At 26.7% G+C, this 23799-nt stretch overlaps 1 protein-coding gene across 5 annotated transcripts in view; it reads left to right on the plus strand.

The window, feature by feature from the left end:
- The window catches only part of LOC126742054 (calcitonin gene-related peptide type 1 receptor), a 106824-nt gene that overhangs the window by 10260 nt on the left and 72765 nt on the right, over positions 1–23799 (plus strand). Inside the window, exon 1 of one of the 5 annotated variants that reach the window (XM_050448578.1) lies at positions 19706–19806. The exons of the other annotated variants lie outside the window; for them this stretch is intronic. The gene's annotated coding sequence lies outside the window, so the exon portion shown is untranslated. Of the gene's footprint in view, positions 1–19705; positions 19807–23799 lie in introns of those variants that run through there. 5 annotated transcript variants of the gene reach the window in all.

Below are 23799 nucleotides of genomic sequence, written 5' to 3' on the forward strand. Positions count from 1 at the left end.
CTTACCAAGATTAACATCGAATTACTTATATTTTAGTTAAATTAAGGCTGATAGCTCAGTTGGGTTGAATTTCAGTAGCATTTAAGTATTTTCCGACAAATTAAAAAAACCATCCTCCCAAATAATTGCTATGCTAAAGGCTTGTTATCTCCCAAACATAAACGTCACGACAGCAAACTGATTTTAATGAAAGACGTGTCTAAACCTGTATACCTTGATTCACGACAAAGCGTTCGTAAACGAGATTTTCCACGTCTTTCTTTTGAAATTTAATGGCTTCCCAATAATATTTATAGGCCCCCAAAGTCTTGCTTTTGACGGATTTAATTCCCGCAACGGATAAAGTAAATTATTCAAGCGATTAAACATTCATTTCAAATACATCCAACCGGGGTATAAAGAATTCCAGTTTCGCCAGCTCGTAACGGGATGCTGTTTTAATCTTGCCGAGTTCCTTGGGAGTTACGGCTTATTAAAGTTGAGAAATAGGCAGTTTTTTTTTTATTCCTGTTTGCAGCTAATTTAAGGAGTATTTTACTTTAAGTGTGGAAAAATACGGTAAATTTAAGACGCATACAGTTTTGTGAGGGTTTATTTTTATTTAATATAAAAATTTGCTTATTTTGATGCTTAAAAGAATACTTATCTTAAGGTAAACTTTGGACGCGTGAAAGTACGTTGAATTTTTTTAACAAATTACTTAGCTAATAAACTAGTTTCTTACTTTTAACTCCAGTTTTTATGACTTTGAATTACGTTAAAATAATGATTTCTTGCTAACTATATGGCACATTAAATTAACGTAATTTTATACCCACAGAGAGGTTTTTATCAGTAAAAAACATGTTTTTGTAGCTCGCTTGAATATGGGAATTGTTTGCTTTGTCTAATTGCTTTTTCATCAAGGGATTTATTTCCAACATAATTAATTTTGGGTTGGACAGTTATGCGCCTAATGAATGTTTTTTGTTTGTCTGAGTATTGAGTAAACTGCCATGATCGGCAAAGGCATTTGTAAATTGTCCTAAGATTTTTTTATTTATATTGTGTCAAAAAACCTTAAAAATCACTCTTATGCTGAATATTTCATCACTTTTAAAAGTAAAAACAAGGATTAGTAATCCTATTGATGTTAAAAAAATATCTTGACTTAAGTATGTATTTTAGCAGTAAAGGTAACAATAATAATAATAGTCACTGCTAAAATAAATACTCTAACAACTTTTATACTTATTGGCTTAAGCTTAATAAAATAATTATCGTAACAGTAATTTTTAAGTTATTCGACTCAGACAGTAATAAAATTAATAATAGTGAATTCTTGGTTAAGGTCACATTAAGGTGTGTTTTTTTGTAGCAATTATTTATTAATTTACATTTATATAGTAACTTACAAATTCGTTAAATTAAAGAAAGTCACTGCTTTTTGTTCGTTTTAATAAATTTAGAAAAACTCTAAAATCTTACTTCAAAAGACATTTCTCTAAATATACAATTTTTTTCCTAAAAGTATTTATTTCCTTGGGGTCAGGAAATAGATATTTAGAGAAATGCGGCTTATTCGTTAATAAACAGGCTAATAAAAAAATTATATAATTAGAACACATCAAAGTGGAAAATCAAATTAACTTGTAATAAAAATTAAGTTGTGTGTTTTTAGTCTTATAATATTAGTATTTTTAGAATATCATCCAAATTTATATTTAAATGCTTTACTATGTAAATTACTTAATGGTAAAAGGCAATTAAGCCATCAGTTATGGGTTTCTTAGCATACCCCAAGCTATCTCTATAAAAGTCCCCTTTTAGAAAATTAATATTATTGTAAAAAATTAAGTTTGCGTGGATACCCTGAGTTTTTATACAGTGAAATAAATTTGAAAAATACAAATTTCCGCGACAACTTGTATATAAATTCTAATTCATTTACGTCCTAATTAATTTCGAAGGTCCAAATACCATTTGGCGCTCAGTCTAAACTTTAAAGTTAAAAACAATTAACAATTATCTTTAAATCAATCAACGCCAGATAAAAGTTCGTGGGAATTATTTTACTTTTGCCCGCATCTTTTTCGCTCTTTTTTTTGTGTGTTTATTTTATCGGGCATATTTTTAGAGACGATGGGCAATTAAAATGGCAATTAATTGGGCCATTTAACTGTGAAACTTTTAATTTGGGAGTATTATGTGCCGTTATTGATATTAAAACGTTCGATTTTGTTGAAAATAACACGTCGAAATGGTGAATTAAAAAAAGTTCTTTTGTTTTAGACCGGTTCGAAGTAACTTTTAGATCATTAGATAGAGTTGAAAAATATTTTATTTTCCTCGTCATTTTTAAGGTACACTTGGTATTAAAAAATCTTTATCTCCTTAGGCAGTACTTTAAAACTTAGAGAACTATAACTAACCATGAAATAATATATAACATTTTTTTCTTATCTTAGTAATAAAAAAGTTTTAAAGGGCATCGTGTCTAAAGTAAATATTATACCAATTGTTTTTTACTGGCTTGAGTCACTGCTGTGATAATTATTTGCAACCTGTATAAAACAATAGTAAAATACAAATAAACTTTATTATATTTTTACATTTTACTTTATAATAAAAAAGATATAACCTAAAATTGTCTGGCCTACAAAAATTGTATAGGTTTTCATTGATTTAATAGGCAATAAATTTGTATTGAAAGAGGGAATCAACAAGCCATGTACACCAATGTTTCCAATATAACTTCGTTTTTTTTATTTATAAAAAAAATAAATGTAGGTTTTCCGTTATGAACTCAATGTTTTCAAAAAAAAAGTTCATAACACAAATAACATATTTGTGTTATGAACTTTGTGTCGAATAAATAGAAAAAAAAACAATATTAAAAAAAAAAAAGTTTTTCTCAAATTCTTGTACGAATCTGGAAAAACTTATAAAAGTCTAACGAAATAATCCATGGAATAGATGTAGAAATTTTCAAAATGACACCTGGTCCATATTTTGAGTTATGAACTTTGTGTCGATTAAATAGAAAAAAATCAATGTTTTCGGAAAATTTTTTTTTCTCAAATTCTTGTACGAATTTGGAAAAACGCTTAAATAGGTATCCAACGAAATTGTCTATGAAATATGCGTATAAATTCTTAAAATGACATCTGGTCAATTTTTCGAGTTATGAACTTTGTGTCAAATAAATAGAAATAATTCATTTTAATTTTGGTTTATTAATTATTTGACCATTATTGAAAGCTATTGAGCACCTAAAACGTTTCTTCCTAATTTTTGGAAAACTATATACCTTATTCTGTATTTTTTCTAAAGATATCCCAATTAAAATTAGTTGCTAGTAATAAAAAATCATAAAAGTTCATAATATTGTATCATGTTTAATCATAATTAATGACACATCATGTGCAGAATAAAACGTAAAGGACCACGTCGCGTGGCAGACGTGTAACCGGACAAGCCATTAAACCAACATAAATTTACCACGATTTTATCATGCAATTAATCAGTTAGGCAGGTAATTCAGTCGATATTATTAAATTGCATTATTCTCGATGATAATTTAGTTTACTGCAATGCCGCTGGATTAATTCGATTTGTATTTATTATATTATGATTGGTATTTATAAAAAATTTACTAAAATTACCAATAAATTCGCCATATAAATTACTGAGTTACGTAAATAATTAATTAGACTTAGAACTAAAATTTATCACCAAAATTGTAAAGCATATGTAAAGAGTAAATTGCTAAAGAAAATCAACTGTTTTTATTTTGCCAATATTTCAAATTAAATTTATCTGCAATCAATGGCAAGCGTTTTAACAAGTTTTAACCAAGATAAAAGAAACAAATAATTGAAAACTATTGAGAAAAAAAACTAATAAAACCCTCTAGTAAAGCTGTAGTTTTTCAAAGAAACAAATGATTTTCTTTATCACTTGACCAATTCGCCGAGAAAACACCGAATCTATTGTATGTATGTGTCTATGGCAACATTTTCCATCAATTACGCATTAGCACACACGTATTTTAAATTTATGTTCCTCCAGGCGCTTTGATATGTAATAAATAACATCACCCGAAAAGCCCCAAGTAAAATGGACGTCGTAAATTCCGGTTGGAAAACTAATAAAAAGCATCGAAAAATATTTGTGGATATCCACGTTATATATCTTATATCAGATAAAATACTAAACAAAAATATTTTTAGCAATTGTTATTGAATTTAATTGATAAATATGCATAACCTTTTAGAACGCGATTGACACTATTTAGGGATAATTCAAATAAATCACCGATGAAATCGAATAAATTTGCATAAGCTTTTGTGGCACGAGTAGCACTTCTCTATAATAAAGCCGGTGCTATTCCCGAATTATTTTCGCTATTAAACCGTCGCAAGTGAGCTGATTTGCATATAAAATACAATTCCATTACGGAGTTTTACATGTTCAGTTGCAATTTGGGGGTAAATTGGAACGTGTTTGGGAATAGTGGAAATACTATTCTATTTTGGTTATTTGTTGGGTGGTAGTTGTGTTTGCTCAATGATGACGACAATCATTATGGGTTGGTTAATTAATAATGGGAAATCGATGTTATGCAATAATTGTAACTGTGCTATGAAAAAAATCTTTAAAGCATATAAGATAGTAAAAATTGTGGGGGTCTTAATAGTTAATGAACTATTTTGCCCAAATATTTTTGTATATTTTATTTAATATCTTATTTGCTCTTCAGGAGAGGCCTTCGATTTCAAAATTTCTGGTTTAATTTTTACTACAAATGTATTAATTCTTTTGGTTTCTTAGCTTCAAACACATAAATTAGGTAAATAAATAAAAATATAATAATACTTAAAAAAATTATTAATTTTTTTTTACATCAAATTAAAACAAATCAATTTACATAACCTTTTACCTTTAATTATATAGTAAGATTCCTATCAAATTACCTAATGCAAAAATAACTTCAAATAAACTTAGATATTAAAATAAGCAAAAATACTAGTTCAGAAAATAAAATTTTATGTGATAAATTGGAAAGCTAAGATATTGTTAAATTTCTAAGTTCACATATATGTAGATACGTTAAGAAAGTCAATATTATTACCCTTATACAAATTATTACAGTGTTTTTATTTGGTTTAAAGGTTTAATATGAAAATTTATTGTGTTATTAAGAGTGCATCTTTAGTATCTTATGTTATTTAATTTATAATAAAAAAAGCCATAAAACATTGTTGCCTTTTATCACATTTCGAACATGCTTTGATAAAGAAGAAGAAAGAAGATAAATCTCAGATAGTTTTACTGTACCGGACGTGTATATTTTGAATGACATAAAATATGGCTAAGATTTTTTTTAATTTTTAGAATTACGAATAATAAAACCTAATTATTTTTATGACTTATTGACAGCAAATTCTTAATTAAATATAAATTTTAAAATGCTCTGCATGTATGCACTGACTCTGACATATTTTGTTTTACAAAAACTAATTGGTCATAGAATCCAGATCTTCTTGTAGGACAAAACAAGCTGATAGAGTTTCTTTGAAAAGCTTAGGATCATCCGCGAAACTAAATAAATAAATAAAGATAATTTATAAAAAAATTGTAAAAATGTAAACAGGTATTCAAAAACTTCACTATAAAAAGAAAATACAAAAACAACTTTATAGAATAGTACAGCGCATAGACAATAAAATTCACAAATTATCTTAAATATAAAGAAATAAATGGAATAGTCAATTACTAAACATACGGATTTTACCGTTTACTAAAATACCTGCACTAAGAAAAATAAAATGCAATATCTAAAAAATGATAATAAAATACCAGATGAAACAAAATCATTAAAAAATTACTGCCTGTACAGTTTTATTTATCGTTAGCTTTTAATCTTTTTCATTTTCTTAACATTTTTTTTAAAGGAGTAATTGGACATCCGCTGACCAATATCATATTTTATTTATCAATTTTGGAGTATAAAGTTCAAATAATCTCTAAAAAAATTGTAAACCTTATTAAAAAAAAAAAAAAAAAAAAAAATAATCATATTAAAAAATAAACTATTTTCCTTATAAAAATAACTGATTGTAAAATTTAAAGTATTGTAACGTTATTCAGGAACCTACTCCTTTCTTGAAATTATAAGCTACTGGGATTTACAATAAAAAATAAGCTTAATAACATGCAAGATGAACTACTAAAAAGCAGCCACCAGAGGTAAAAATAATAAACTAAACCTAAGCAGAACCTTAAATAAACTTAACTAATTAACTTAAACTATAAAGTAATAGCAATGAACAGTAAAAAAGAAATATTTAACGTATTTAGATTTTCAAAACAATATTTATTCGCGCTTGAAAATCAAGCAATTTACCCCTCATTCAATAAAGACATTTTAATTAAAAATTCCCTCAAAGACGTTCAATAAAATAAAAAAGAAAAAGAAAAGTGAAGTTTTTTAATCAAGAATAAAAGGAAGACGTAGCTCATATTAAAATCCAGAAACGATTGGATGCTTTCTGTCTCCCGCGCGTGTAAACAATTTTAGTCATTCAAACCGTATCAAATTACAGGGAAGCACTTCAGTTGGCACCGTTTTCCTCGTGGAAAATTACGAAAATCTAAGAGATATGTGATGCGCGGAAACATTTTTAAAAGAAAGTTTCAGTTTAGTTGCGCCATTTAGCCAGTTATGCTTTTCTTTAGAATGTTCGGAATACCGGAGCGCTATTCGTTAGTGTTTTCCAATTTAAAGTTTTAAGGATTTTCTCACATGGTTGAGACGATATTTTGTCTTTTTTTTTTAAAAATAAACTGACGTTTAAGGCCTTTACTAAAATATTAAATTCTCTCTTGTAGCTATAATATGAAAAGCCTTAAAGGAAATTCCGAGTGGGTAATAAATAACAGACGTAGAGGCTGAAATGTAAAGTTCTTCGCTACCTCGTGCGAGCAATAAATTGACATCAAATTTTAATATATTCGGGTTTGCTAAACAGCGGAATCTTTACAAGGAGGCAATAGCTCTGCCCGGTTTTTTATATGCATTCAGTTTGAAAGAGTAGCATTTTTACCTAAAAAAAAAGACATTCATGTATCCAACGAAATTGCTGCAAGCCAACCATTCCAATAAATACTTTTAATTTATAATAAAGCTTTTTCTTTTGCAAGAATATTTTATTAATAAGTTTACAGAGAAGCATAACAATTAAAAAAAGGCACTTAAAAAATAAACAAAACTCTTTTCACGTTTATATATCTGTCAGTTCGTTTTATCCGGTGCAACGCATTTCCATTGTTTAAAATTTTAACGCGTCAACTGTTTTATTATTCTTGAAAGGTGTTAAAAGCTTATTTTTCTCTGTTGCTGGCAAAATAACCATAAATGGCACGACGGAGAAAGGTGCCACTTCAAAAAACTTTCGCTATTTTGTTTCTTTTCAACTTATTACTTTAAATTAAAACTTTTTTTAAAGGATAGATGCTGCATCATTAAAAGCTGTTAGTTGGGACGTTAAAAGCATTATAATGAAAGGCTCACCGAAAGGTGAGAACCGGCAAGGTTTCAGAAACTTTTAAGTTTACTTGAGAAAACGTGGCGTGGATAGTTTAGTAATTTAATGTTAAAGAGTCATTATCGCGTCTTATTTTTTATGTTCTTAATTATCCTGATTATTTATTAATTTTAAATTTGCATAATTTTAATGGCTCTAGGCACAATTTACTAATAATTTCAGTTTTTTCATTATCGGTCCAATTTTCCATATTATTAAGTGAGTATGCATAACTTAAGTAACTCTAATACCCACTTTATTATATATTAAATTTCAAATAAATTTTTTGCTGCTTTATTTTATTTTTGAATATATATTAGGTTTGACTAAACATTTCATATTTATTGTTTTATAATGTATATGTAATTGATAAATTTTAAATTTAGTCTCATTATGTTTTAATATTTAAATATAATTTAATATTTTATTTTAGGCATTTACCACATTTGTGTTTAGTATTTGGTCTTATTTTATTAATTTAAAATATTTCGTATTAATTTTATAAATACATAAACAAAAACTTTACAGTTCTCTAATTTTTACATACATTTACATAATTTTTTTATATTGTTTAAATTTAGTTTAGTTTTAATTTTAATTCTTTAGGCTCTGATACATAATTTATTATTCTTTTAAATTTAATTTAAGTTTTAACATTCGCTGATTATTAAATATTGTTTAATGTTATATCTTGGGTATGTAATTTGTCGCATTCATGCTTAACTTAAGTGACACTCATGTCCAGTTTAAGTTTTGTATTTTAATTATATTTTCTGTTGCTTTATTATATTCTCCAATATTAATTATATTTCATTTGTCTATACGTTATATACATATATATATATTCTTTTTGAAATGTTCGTAATTTATAAATTGATAATTTAATTAAATACATTTCGAGTATTATTACATTTTAGTTTCGCACCTCTAAACGTAATAAAATTTTAAATTTATATAAAATTTAATAGACCTTACATATATATATATAATATGCCTATTTTTAATTCATTTAGGTCCATCATATAAATTATAATATTTTATATGTTCAAATTTTTTTAAGTATTTATGATTTTCTTGTAAGACTTTGACTTAAACCTTTCATCAATATACAGTGGTAGTAAAAATTTTTGAAAAACTGTTAATTGAAAAAAAAATTAACTTTATTTCCTATTTTGTTAAGGAGTTTGTATTTTAAGGTAATAATTATATAATAAAATCCATTTTATCCTGTTTTTTTTAATTAGATCATTTCCTTCTTCTTTCCCTTCTAAAGACTACTAAATTATTGTAAGTTTATACAAAGCCATAAGAAATCAAATCATTCACGTCATCTACAGAGAAAATTAATAATTTTTATTACACCATAAGTCCTACCCCAGTTTGGCTTATTTAAAAAAAAATTAAGAGGACTATTAAAAAAAACTAATAAGAGATGAAACATAAGAATTAACTAACAAAATCAAAAAAACTAACAAGTTTGAAATAAGGCGCTAATAAAACTGAAAATAATGAAAGTAAAGTAAACATTTTTATAGTTTTGCTATATTGAAAATGCTCTCGAGTCTCTTCGTTTTCTTTTATTCCTTATTTATCAAGTCTATTTCAAAAAATCCTGCATATTTCTAGAGTAAATTATAGCATAGATTCCTGTTTTAATATTTCAGTTTTAAATATTTTCTTAAGCACTTTTAGCTTACTTTTGTAGCCGAAATATCTTAGGTCTATAGATAAAATACCTACATTTACAAATAAAAGATTGGTTCTGCAATAAAAAATACAAATATTAATATTCCCGTCTCGAGAAACCCCAAAATGTTACACAAAAGCCTTGTCAGTTTTTTTAAAAATACATTTAATCAACTTATTGTTGTGCAGTTAATGTGATCGAAGCAAATATTTCCCTGAAGCGGTGAAATTCAATTACCACGCTTTCATAGTAAATAGATTGCTTATGCCTATTGTTTGCCTGTGACATCTTACTTACATAAATGATCGTTCAAAATTAATTCAAATTTCGTCAAAAACATTAATGATGCATAACTTAAATGGCTTCGATATCTTTAATTTTTCAAATTTTCTTCGCAATTTTTAATACACAAGATGGATATCATAAAACCAAAAACCCTTATGGACCGATTTTAACGTATTTAGACCCCATACGACGTAGAAGCTTATTTATTTTTCAATTTAATTAATTCAGAAATTGAATGAAGGAGTGTTGTCGAACGCAGGGAAAATTACGTTAATACTACTTCGTACATCATGCGAGGCCGGATAAGCGGTCTCGCATTATTTTCTAATGGGCTGTTACCACAAGTGCTTTGTGAACTGTTTCCACAAGTTCAGGCTTCGATTGGTTTATTCTATATGGTGACAGTTTGATATTAGTTTAGTGATAAATTGAATTTTCCTTTGTTATTTCAATGCAGTATTTACGACTGCCTTGGCCTATTTTTTTGCCATTTATACGATTTTGTTCGAATATATTCACTTTAGAAGCCATTAATATAATTTTTTTTAAGTCACCAGATAATATACCTTTGGTAAAATTGGCTACTGGCCTTAATTTTAGTTTTGGTTGCCTCTTGTTTGAAACTTGTTCATTTTATTAATTTCTTCCTTTCATTATTTTTTTTTGTTATTTTTTTGAAAATGGTGTACTAGGACTTGAAAACTGTTTCCAAAAAATAATTAGTAAATAAAGCGCATACAACGACTTCTCAAATATCATAATTTATCTTTCATTCGTATTTTACTGAAATTAATTAGGGAGTTCCTTGAAGAAATTATTATTTTTATTTTATTAATTTATATTTGAAGCCAATTGCTTTGAATTGAAAAGATAATTTATATCTTTCAGGAATTAAAAGCAGTCGTAGTTTTTGAAATAACTTGTTTGCAAGAAAGGCTTAAATTGCCTGGAATAAATTAAATATTTTCTTGGAAAACTTTCTAGAGTAAAAGAACCAAAAAAGCACCAAAATAATAATTTTACTGATATTTTTTTTAATGTGATTGGCATTTTATTTATAACTTGTTGATTTTCTCGATTTTCTTATTTTTTCATTTTGTTGTTTCTTCTACTTAACAATTTCGTTTTGTCTTCCTATTGAAAAATTGTATATTATTTTTAAGGTACAGGATTCTTGAAGCAAATTTTAATTTTATTCCAGGGCCTTCATAATTAAGTGATAGTTAAAAGCAATTTATACGATAATAATAACTAATAATGTTTTTGTTCAGATATATTCACTTAAAAAGTCATAAACAATATAATTTTTTTAGAAGAATTTAAAAATTATCGGGTACTAAACCCTTGACAAAATTGTAGCTTTACGGGCATTTTTGTTAATTTTATTGCGTTTTTGCTTTAAGTTGTTAGTTTTCTTTAATTTTTAAATATTCTTTTTTTTTCAATGCTCTCTAAAAGTGGTATTTTTCACTTCTTGTTATTAAAGTATATACAAAAGCTTTCCAGCAAAAAAATATAACAATAATCTAAAGCTTATCATAATTTATAATTTAAATTTGCGAAACTTAAGTATCAAGGTTTTTGGTGAAAAGACTCTAGATCGAAATAAATCAAATATTTCCAAATAGAATTTAATTTATTATTAATAGATCAATTTATATTTTAGGCTATTTTATTATTTATGTCTGAAAACTATTCCTTTAAGAATTGGTTACACATTGATCAACGGTTTCTAATATTTATATTCCTTAAAAACATTAATTTTAAGACGTGCACTCTACAGAACCAATTTTTAATCACAAGACATGTCATTACTATAAGTTAAAAGCATATTTTATATCTTCCAGGAATCTTAAGCTACCATAGTTTGTATAAAAGTTATTTAGCAGGAAATCCCTCAACTGCTTGGATATTTATCAAATATATCTTAGAAAACTTTCCAGAGCAAAGAAGACTGGAAGGAGAATTGTCATGTTGCTGACATTAATTTCAGTTTTATCAGCGTTTTACAAAAAATTTGTTAATATTTTCGATTTTCTTGTCCAATCATCTTATTGTTTTTTCTTCTTAATAATTATGCTCTGTCTTCCTTTTTTAAAATTGTATATAAATATTTTATACTTTCCAGGCATTGAAAGCCATATTTCAGGACCTAGAACTAAATTTCGGTTTTATTCCAGATATCTAAAGGCATTTTATTATTTTTTAAGAACCCATTCGTCCAAGGCCATTGAAATTATGTAATTTTTCCAGAGACTTAAAGTAATTTTTTAAGTTCACAAGAATTAAATAAATATTTTCTTAAAAACGTCCTAAAGCAAAAGAATTAATAAAAAAATTGTAGTGTTACTGACATTATTTTCGATTATTATTTTTGTTTCAAATGTATTAATAGTATTTTTTATTTATCGTATTAGGATATTCTTATTGAATCATCTTTTTGTTTTTTCTTCTTAGTAACTTAATTTTTTTTTCCTAATATAAAAAATATACTTTTAATACTTTTCAGGCATTTCAATCCATATTCCAGGATTTAAAACTCAATACCCATTTTATTCCATACATCTTATGCCCTTTTTTTATTTTTTAGTCAAATCACTTCTTTAAAACAACCGAAATTATATAATTTATATCTTCCAAAGATTGAAACTAATTTTTCAAGGTTACAATATTTTAAACTTTCAATTTTATTCCAGGGATTTAGATAAAATTTATATTCCTGAATAATATTTAAAATTAATATTTATTTATTCTGTTATTCGAGGTTAACTATTCATATATATATAAATATTCCACAAATTAAGCTCATGATTTTATAGCCTGCAACTATTTTCCAAGCTGTCTGTAAGGAAACTTCAACCGGAAAACTTTTAGTCTGGAATAAATTAAATATTTTCTTAGAAAACTCTCTGGTGCAAAAGAAAACTAAATAAAATTATTAAAATTGTCATTCTACTTACATTATATTTATTATGTTTTATTAAAGTCTTATTTAAAATTTGTAAATATTATCAATTTTGTTATTTGATTAGCCTATTTTTTTCTCCTCAATAATTTTTCTATGTCTTCTTATTTAAAAATTTGTATATACATATAGTTTTTATTTTTTTTAAACATTTATGACCATTTTATTATTTTATAATTCTTTTTTGTTATTTATACTGAATTTCTGTTTTTGAATGATATTCGTGCCAATATTTATTTATTCTAGATTTCTGGGTAAATATATTTATATATTCCACGATGTAAGCTAATGATTTTATTGATTTTAAAAACTGCCAGTAAAAAAGCTGAAATTGCCTGGAATAGATTAAATATTTTAAATGCAGATTATCTTCCAAGTAGGTTGAACTTAGATGAAGAAGAGTCTCCTAGCAGCCATCTAGTCATTTTTGGGGCATTATTTTTAATTTCATTAAATTTTTTCTTAAAAGTATTATTTTTATTAATTTTTTTTTTTACTCGTTTCTTACTTTATTCATTTTTTTTGTCATTCTATTAAGAAGAACTGTAAAGACAACTGCAGCTCAGATAATTTTACTACGTACTAATGGAAGTTATAGGTTCTACATAATAAACCTTTTTTACAATAAATTCAAAACAATTTTAAAAATGCTATATAGATCAGCCATAAAAGACACATTTTACTTTATGAATTTTTTTTCAATAAACAAGTTTTAATTACGCCAGAGCTACGAATAAACAAAACTTTCGAACCGGTTTTTATGACGAGTATTCTAATTTTGCGATACATTTACGAATGCAATGTAAATGAACTTTTCCCAGAGTTTTTTTTTTGCCAACAAAATTTGCACATTTTTCAAAAGCGTTTTTTGCTTTTCGAAACTATTTAGCATCATGCAGAACATTTTTCCAGCTTTAATTTACAGAACTTTTGAGTGTTTTAATATCTAATAAAAGTTTAAGGGTCATATTGAGGTTTCTGGATCCAGAAAATAAAAATGACCTTCTAGAAACGCCCTGCTAAATGACTTCGTTCTCGCTTATCCGTATTGCGTGTCTAATTTTAATGTTTTCCCCTTGTTTCCTGTGAAAATGAAAACCAACCGGACAAACCCGTAACTTTATTAACGCAAATTTGTTTTTATTTTCTGATGAAGCGAAACCTAATGCATTATTAATTTTCACCCCGTAAAGGGAGGACAACACGAAAATACTTTACAAATAATTAATAAATATGCTCCATTTTTTTTTAAAACAGTAGCTATCTAGAATAAAGTATAGCCAAGATCAGAAACAGCTTTAAGTTGACTTTAGCAATTTATATGTGGATTTATATGTAAGAGAGCTTCCGCTTTTGGAATGCTGAAAGATATTACCATGTAAATAATACAATATGACTATCCAGTATGGCTTCGGCAAAGAAAAATAACTCTGCTTTGCCCTGCTCTATTTTATATTTATGAGCTCTAGGAGGGGCATGCCGTATAGGGAATAATTAGTTTGAATTTTATATTAGTGCGAATAAAATCCGTGTAATTTAAAAAAAAAGTAGTATTAGTTTTCTCGAGCACAAATTTTATTTTCCGAGAACATTTTAATTAATTAAAAGTATATAACTAACATACTAATTTATGCCTTTTTTCAAATACGGAACACCGAAAATGATTGCTTTACGGAAAAAATTTTTAGTTAAAGTAGAGTTTTATATCAAATTTGTTAGCTTTCTTAATTTTCTTGTTTAGTATTCTTATTGTATTTACCTTAATATTATTTTCTTGATGCTATTTTTTATAAGTGGGTATTTTTATAAGAAAATCACGCTCTCAACTGCCTGGAATAGGTAATATATTTTATTAGACTTACTTTCAGAAATAAAAATATATCTATAAAAGTGAAATTTGAATTGTACAAAAAACAGGTCCGATTTGAAATTCTTTAATAAAAAAACTGCAACTGCCCGGAATTAAATATACTTTTACATTTTAAAATAATATTAATGCTTATTTACGAGTATTATTTTCAATTTTATTTAAAGTTTGTTAGTCTTGATTTTCTTATTTAAATGATTTGTAATTTTTTTACTTTAATATATTTTGCTATGTTCTTGTTTAAAAAATCTTAAATTATGAAGCATTAATACATAATTTTATAATAAATAATACACATTAGTTTAAATAATTTATTATTTTATAGAAGCGTTCTATGAATCAGGCGGATATCCAAAATTGGTGACTTATGGATTCAGTTTTATTTAAAATTTGTTATTTTTCTCAATTTTCTTGTGTAAAGATCTTATTGTTATGGATTTTAATATATTTTCTTACCTTCTTTTTTAAAAATGGTTAGTTTATTAGGCATAAATGAATAACTTTATTTTAGTATGTTAGTTAACTTGTAACAGTTTATATATTTTATTAAAGCATCCTATTTAATTAAATGTGTTTAATTCGGATGCTAATTCATATTTATACTTATCATATACTTAGGATTTCATGCGAAATCTGTTAGATTTCTCAATTTTCTTGTTTAGTAGTCCTATTGTTTTCCCTTATTATTACTTTTTATCATTTTGGAGGTGGCAGATATAAGTTTATTTCAATAATAAGAAAATCCAACTGCCTAAAATAAATCAAATATTTTCTAAGAAATATTTGAACGAATAAAATTAGAAAAAAAAATTTGACCAAAAATCTTAACAATTTGACCAAATACATTTTTTTACATTTAACTTTAAATATATCAAATTTTAAAGTATAAAAAAGTAAAATTTGAGTAAAAATCTTCAGAATTTTTTTCTTTTTGATGAAACAAAATAGAAATTTTGGCTATAAATACAAAAAAACAGGCTAAATTTTAATTAAGAAAAATAAACTCTAACAGCTTGAAATCAATTATACCTTCAATTATTTTTAAGATAATATAGAAAAACACCAAGATTGTCACTTTGCGGCAATTATTTCCTCTTTTTTTTTCCTCCTTCCTTACAATTATAATTTATTAGTTTCCTCAATTTTCTTATTTAAAGGCCTTAATTGTTGTTTGGTTATTGTTTTTTGGCTTTAATATGTTATACGTTATCTGCTAATTCATACACTTTTTTTAAATGTAGGACCACTACAATTATTGCTTCATCGATTACATTATCAGTTTTATAAGTATTTAATGACAAATGCATTTGCTTTCTCAACTTTCTTTTTTAATAATCTTACTGTTTTTTTATCCTTTTATTGTATTTTGTGTGCTTATTTAAAAAAGCTTTAAAGTTTTATTAGAAAAATAATTTTTAGAGGTCGGCATCATAATAACAATAAAATCTAACCTAACTGCTTTGAATAAATTCAATATTTCCCAAGACTTACTTTTAAACGATTAAAATAATGGAATTTAGTTAAAAACGTTCATAATGTTGTACTTATGACAATACATAATCAAGATTTTAGGTATAGATACAAAAAACAGGCCTGATTTGAATTTTCTTGAGAAAACCTGCAACTATATTCTCGATTTTCTTCTTTAATTATCACGTTTTTTTTTGTTTTTTTAATTAATTATTATTTTTTCTTTAAACAGTCATATATAATTCAGCACTACAAATATAATGTAGTTTTAATTAGTCTATTATAATGATTAACATAACTTTTCTATAAAGTAGATGGACTTCAAAAATTATTGATTTACGGGCAATATTTTTAGTTTCATCGGTATTTTATCAAAAGTTTGTAGCTTTCTTTATTTTCATGTCTAAAAATCTCAGTATTTTTTATTTTATAATATTTTTTTGTCTTTTTATTAAAAAATGTTTAAATTATTCGACATTAATATATTTATGTTAGTTTAAAAATAATAATTTAAATAATTGATTCTTTTTCAAAAACATCCTAATAAGTTAAAAAGTATTTAATTAAGATGCTTATTCAAATACATTTCTTAATTTACCTAAAAGCATAGTTTTGTTAATAAAATTTTTAATTTAGTTAGCGTTTAGTATGTCCTTGTGTTTGCTTTCTCGATTTTCTTATTTAGTAATCTTATTGAATTTTACCTTATTATTATTTTCTCTTTACTTATTTAAAACCCCTTTGTAAATTTATTAAATTGTAAAATTATTCAAAATATTTAAGTTTCTTAATAATTCATTTTTCGAGGTTGGTATTTTGATTGCAGATGTGAAAATGGAAATTCATTTCAACGCTAATAATAATATTAAATAAAATAATTCCTTAGGCTTATCTTGACGAATATAATTAAAGAAACTAAAATTTGACCAAAAACCTTTATACGTTTTTTACTTTTCAAAAAAAGAGTACTTTTAAAAAAAAAGTACTTTTTATACATATATCTAAAAAATTGGCTAATTTATGAGAAAAAGTGTTTTAATACAACTGAAGCACAGGAAATTTTGCATACATTTAATATTAATGATTTTGATGTCAGAGCAACTGTTGATGATATATAGAGCTTTAAAGATAAAAGTTGAACGAGTTTTAAAGGCAACTGTACTTTTCTTCCAAATATATTGAAATTTATTATATTTTTTAAATTTATAAAAAAGTGTTGTGACTTAAATATAGCTAAGGAATTCTGCATAAACTAGTTTGATTAAATAATCATTTTAAACCAAAAATTATACTTTTTTTAAAGAGAACTGTATATGCTTTTTTTGAAAATAGTTCAGTTCTTCTGGAAAAAAACTGCAAGTGCCTGGAACCAAATATACCCTCACCCAATTTAAAAATCATATAAAAAGCACCCAATATGTCGCTTTGCGGGAATTATTTCTACTTTTTTGTAACACTTTCTTTAATAATTGTCATTTTTCTCGATTTTCTCCTAACTATCATGTTTTTTTTTACTGTAAGCAGTCATATTACAAATCTATCATAATATATCTAACTAGTCTATCAAAATAAATAGCTTAAACTCTTTTTCGTTTTAAATGTTATTTAACGAGTATTCAAGGTAAATATGTATTACGACAACAAGTTTAAACCGAAAATGTAATCGATTTGATCGTAAAAAAATGCTTTGTTTTGCTATAGATAAACAAGATACTGACAAGTTTTAAATGCACGAAATAGGGACCAACAGATTTTTCCGTTCGAATATTTCAAAAAGCACTAAAGCGGTACATAAATTTCGACACGGGGGCTGGAATACAGTTCGCTGCGAAACAATTAACCCCCCCTTTTATTGACCGGAGGCCAAATGAACGGTTGAACTGTTTTAATTGCATTTTTTTTAACATTTGGGTGTTCATTTTAATTTTACGTTTAGTTATGATTAGTTTGAAGGTAATATTTTTGGATTTTAAATTAAAAATTGTCTGGACCAGTAAATTTAACGTTCTAGTCAATACTCTAGAACTTCAGAGTTTTACCAAACAGAATCGATCTTTGATGGCAACTAGCCCTAAAGTTTAGAAAAATTTGTATTACTGACTTACATGTTCGGTTCGTCTTGTTTTAACTATCGTTAGTAAAAAAATAGATTATTTTTCAAAGCTCGTTCAACGCTACTTTTCAATTTATTATTTTAGAAATTATACGTAAAAATGAATAAAGTAGAGAAATATTAAATAAAGAACTTAAGAAGAACTATCAAATTTTAAATTCGCCATCAATAAAACTAAATCATTATCACAAAATGAAAATTTTGAAAGTTTATCTGTGTTTTTCAATTTGTACTCAAAATTTGTAATGTTCGCCGTCAAAAAAACAATTTTGAAAGAATGTATGGTCATACCTTAATTATTAGAAAATCAATTAAAAATTTTAAAAACTAAAATGGTCTAGTTAATATTTTTTAAATTCAACATTAAAACCATTTACAAAAAAACACACACAAAAAAACACAAAAAAACACACACAAAAAGGAGTAATAAGATACAAAAACAAGAAAGTAATTAAATAAGAAAATTGAGAAAACTTATTTTAATATCAAGAAAAAACAAACTAGTACCCGTAAAGCGACAATTTTAGTGTTAATTAGATAACACCAAAGTAGTGAATAGCTTTTAATTTTAAATGTTTACCCATAGTTGATGGGTAATGAAATGAATTGACCTAACTTGATTTTTCTTTTTTTTTTAAAGTCAACATTATAGAATGTTTGAATGTTTTTGATTTTGACTAACTCAGAGAGTCATTTTTAAATACACAGAACAACAAATATTAAGATTAGTAATAAATAAAATGGAGAATGCTAATAAATTTTAAATAAACCATAATAATCCTAAAAAAAACACCGTAAAGTAAGAGTTATAGTAGTTTTTCATAATTTTCAGTTATTACACACTATATTCGCGCAAAATTAAAATTTTTAAAGTTAGCAGGTCTACGTGACCTAGTTTTTTTAATTTAAGAAAAATGAGAATATTTTATTTAAATAGGGATACAGAACCAACTAATAAGGTGAAATACAATAAGAGCTTTAAATAGGAAAATTAAGAAAACTAACGCATTTTAAGTAAAACAGTAATAAAACTACAAAATAATTCTCTTAAAGCGATATTTTTATAATTTTCTAATTCCTTTGTCCTAAAAAATCGCTTAGTTTCACTTACTATAACAAAAAAACATTAGCATTTTGAAGATTTTTATATATAGACTAAGATAAACGTAAAAAGTCATTTGTCGAATTATTTTTTTTTGTTTATTTCTCTGGAGATTTGGGGTTGTTTGGCCTACAAAAAGCCGACTGAAAACTTTTCGAAAATCAAATTAGCCGCTTTCAGGCGTTATTGTTGGCATTTCTTCGGGAAAACTTCAGCCGTTTCGAATTTAAATATCGTCAACTTTGGGAACTTTTGACTTTCGACTTTCATTCTGCTCTTTCAGTCAGTTATTGCGGCTCTTCGAAAGTTTTAATTGTCGACTTTTCTTTAAACCCGCTATTGTTTTATCTGTGAATAATTACCATCTCAACTTTTGGGAATCTTTTGATTTAAATGTTAATATTTGTATAGGCCTTAGGATATTATATATAGCGCGTTTTTTTACACAATTTTTTTATAATATACTTAATTCAAACTGATATTGTATTTATTAAAAATACTTTCACGTCTATACGCAAAAGATAACAAAACACCGAAACGTAAAATTTATTTTAATGATTCAAACAAATACTATCTTTATCCCTCATAATGTTTACATTTCACCTAATTAAGTATTATTTTTAAGTCCCATTATGGCTTCTGTTAAATAACCAGCTGTTTTAATTACATTTTTAGAAAGTAACATAAATTCATTATTGTGTGTACGTATAAAAAAAATGGGCTTCCAGTGCTTTAGTGTATATTTAAAGGTAACGTAAATTATTTTATATAAAAATATTTTCGTGACCTTAGAGAAGTGAACATGAGATTGCAACACTAAAACAATTCACGCTTTTAATTTCAGAATGTTCAAATACCTCGTAAATCGGAGCTTTATTGTTTCGCCTACATTAAAATAACTTTTTATTCGTTTTTCTTGAACTGTCATGGCTAAACAGACGGACTACTACGTTTAATTCGATACTTTTTTTACTACATCTTATAGTTTATAGAGTAGGATTTTATTTAGAAAGTCTACATTTTTAACATAATTAGGAAAAAAAATAAGAGCCATGTGCTTAGATTGTTATTTAATTTTTATTAGTACATAAGTCTAAATAATCTTAAAAATTTCACAGTTTTGGTTCTAATTATTTTTCGCGATGCCTTTTTTAATGTTAAAAATTAACGTCAACAAGTCGTTCATAAAATTTTCATATACATGTAAAACATTTGTAATTTTAGGGGTTAAAAGTTCTGGTTGATGAGAATGTACATTATTATACATTCGTAGGACGCGTAAGTAAGATCTACAATAATAAAAACTAATAAAAATTAAGTTTTTAGGTAAGATCGCTACAGTTTTGGTATAATTATTTCTGTAAAAACGTGATATCGAGGGTCAAAAAGCAGGACCCTGTAAGTAACATTTTGGAAATTTTTCAGGAGAACAATAAAACTGTTTAATTTTGGTAATAAGCGACAAGTAATGATTTTTTTCTTACATTTATTTATGTAGCAGGAACATAATGACATCAGTCTAGAAAAAAATTATAATTTTCTTTTTTTATAAAAAAAAATACATTTACGAGGTACTGAGTCTAAATAATACAGATACGAGATATTGCATTCTTAAAAAACTACGAAAAAAATACAAATAAATTTTGTGTATTTATTACAGAAAATAAAATAGGAGAATATTCAATATTTTCTGCAAAGGAGTATTAAACATTATAAAAATGTGTGTACTAATACCCTAAACTTATTTCTTAACATAATTAAATACCTATTAACATTCTAATAATATAATCACATTATCAGGTACTTCAAAAAGTTTGTGATCCGGTCTTTTTCTAAATTTAAAAACAACATCTTTTTATAAAAGTATTTTTGATGTAGCAACCTAATACAAATAAAATTAAATTAAAAAAATGAAAAATAAAAGCTGACAAAACTTTTCTTGGCAAAATATTTTTACTTGTAAGTCAACTGTTCATAAAAACTCCTCAATAATTCATAAAAATTCCTCCAACAATCTTTAGGAATTGTAGCCTTAATGCTCTGTAAATTATAATACTTTTTTTTCGTAATTGGAAGAGGCGATTGGTAAAGAGGCGGAAATATTACATTGTTAAAGTTAACATTTTTTGGTCTTAGGGGAAGGTGGTGAAAGTCTTCCTATGAAAATTTTAACTTGAATGAAATTTGCCCATTACAATATTGTAACGCTCTAATATTGGTCACAATAGCCTTATCATTATTCATTCTTGAAGGCCGAATCGAGGCATACTTTAAAAAATCTTTATGGCCGTAGTTTTTGAAAAACTCGTAGCCCATATTCTTTACTAAATAGGGATTTTTAATACGTGCTTGCTTAGTGATTTTTAAATAATCACTTGGTAAATAGATTTCTTTGTTTTTTAAGCAGGTTTCAATAGCTCTATGGATTTCATTCGACCAAAAACTTTTGCGTAATTGAAACTTCATGCTTCTCTGATAAATAAAGAAGAGCATTAGCGAGCATACTATTCCTATTTTGCGCCGTACAGCCATCAGAATAAATAATGATAAATCTTTTGGCCTCTTGGGTTAAAAGTTGCTCTTGTAAGTAGTCTACTAAAAAGGAAGCATAAATAGATGCTTGTTCATTGGCAATAGTTTCGTTAAACCAATAACAAACGGCTTGGTTGTTGACTAAATTATAAATCGTGAAGTTATGGCAACACAACTTCTGTTTATAGTACAACGTGCTAGCTGGTATTTGCGGAGATAGCTTCACAGCTTGCACATCCATGGTCATCATGTGAAACTCACTATTTATCGCCTTCTCCTTATCTATTTCTTTTTCACGTCTTGCTAATTTTTTTTTCTCAATGTGTTCCTTATATTCTTCCGCTTCTATATTTTCGTTCTTATACTTAAAACAGACATCACATTGGTCCTTTCTAGGTCGGAATATTGAGATTTTCATTTCGTCGGCAAGTTTAGTCATTGTAATAATTGACATTGAATTTTGCCCCTTTTTTTGGCATTGCCCCATGTAGATACGGTATAAATCGGACCATGACTAAAAAGACTGTTCCAAGTACATTCTGTTGGTATCTTTATGACAGTAATGTAAAGGAAGCTTGTTTAAATCTTGAAGAAACTCGGTAAGAAAGTTTCTGTAATTTTTAAAAATATCTTGTCGTTTCTCCCTCCTGCTTATATCGGTTTGGTTGCTACTAGCCATGCCATTTTCAGAATTCATCGCCCAGGTCGTACGGACCATTTTCCGAGATTAAGGGTATTCAAGTACATTTTCTTACAAACAGTAATGGATTGATTACCGATAATAAAAGAATAATTTAGTGTTTGGGATGTACGAGATGAATTGATTTGTTTGGACGGCCTCTTTTTATCGCATACTTTGACAGTATTTTCAACAAACACTTTTCGCTGCTCCCAAGTCATATCTTCCCAGAACTTCTTGAATAACTTTTCTCGATCCTCGTTTGAAATAAGAAAACATTTTTTTGTAGCATCCTTCACTTTTTTTTTGTTTAAACACTTACACCTTTCTTTTATCTTCCTTTCCTGGCGATTTTTGTTTTGAAACTTATTTTTTTGATTCTTGGGCTTTGTGAATCCCATGTAGCTTTTGCCTATCAGCCGTTGTTTTTTATTAATAGCCCTTTTATTGTATCCTTTTCGCTTTCTATTTTCATGTTCACCTACAGGTTGTTCTAAATCGCTATCCTCTTCTGAAAGTTGCTCTTGCAGTCCTTCATTTGAATTGTCTTCGGCCATACTTTCTTCAGATAAGTTGGGTTCATCGGGCTCCCTAGTGGCGTCGTAATCAGGATCATACAAAGTGTTTTCTTCGGGTACGTCATCCGTAAATGAATTTGTAACGCTTTCACTCAAACTGGCTTCCATAAAGTTTGTTTTAGGGATGGGATCTGATATCGTAGCTTCTTTGATTTCCATATTTGCCATTTGATCGGGACAGGTGCTGAGAATTCGTGGCTCTAAATAGCTTTCGAATACGACCTCCGCATTATTGATTAGTTCAGAAATATCCTCAGGGCTTAGAATTTGGTCCAACTCAAGCTCGAGTAAAGACTCATTGTTAAAATCACTTATATTTGACAAGTTCAGGTCGTTTTCTTGTCCTAGGCATTTAGTTACTGTATTTAATTTATTTGAGTTTAGATTTTTAGCCATTGCCACTATTTTTCTTGCTCGGCTAGACATTATAATTGTATTAGTAGTCTTAAACAGCAACTCGTAAATGGTAATACAATTTAAATTTAAAAAAATGCAGGACCTCGTAACCGTGTTACCTGGGAAAAAAATGTGGTTTAGGTAAAGAAAAATTATATTTATTATAAAATAAATTAAACACAAACTACTAACAACAACTTTAAAACAACTATTTTCAAAGTGATATAAAATTTTAGCTATTTCAAAAATCTTACCGGCCAAAAACACAAAGCACTTCCACGAACAACAACAGTAACGATCGCTAACAAGGGTTAACTGACAAATACGAGGTAGACGCGAATGTAAATATGAGGTTATGATTTTTGCGATTTGCCGCTAAAATTAAAAACTGATTAATATCTAACTTGGTCAACAGATGCCAGCATCTATTCTACGCATAATGGTATATTAAAACTAATTTAACCAAAAATGTTAGTTACGAGGTCCTGCGTTTTGACCCTCGATATTTAGGCCAAAGCAATTAGAAGCCGCTACAATTGTCGCTTTAATTGTCTTTT

This window comes from Anthonomus grandis, chromosome 11, assembly GCF_022605725.1.
Source record: "Anthonomus grandis grandis chromosome 11, icAntGran1.3, whole genome shotgun sequence".
Taxonomy (NCBI): Eukaryota; Metazoa; Arthropoda; class Insecta; order Coleoptera; family Curculionidae; genus Anthonomus; species Anthonomus grandis.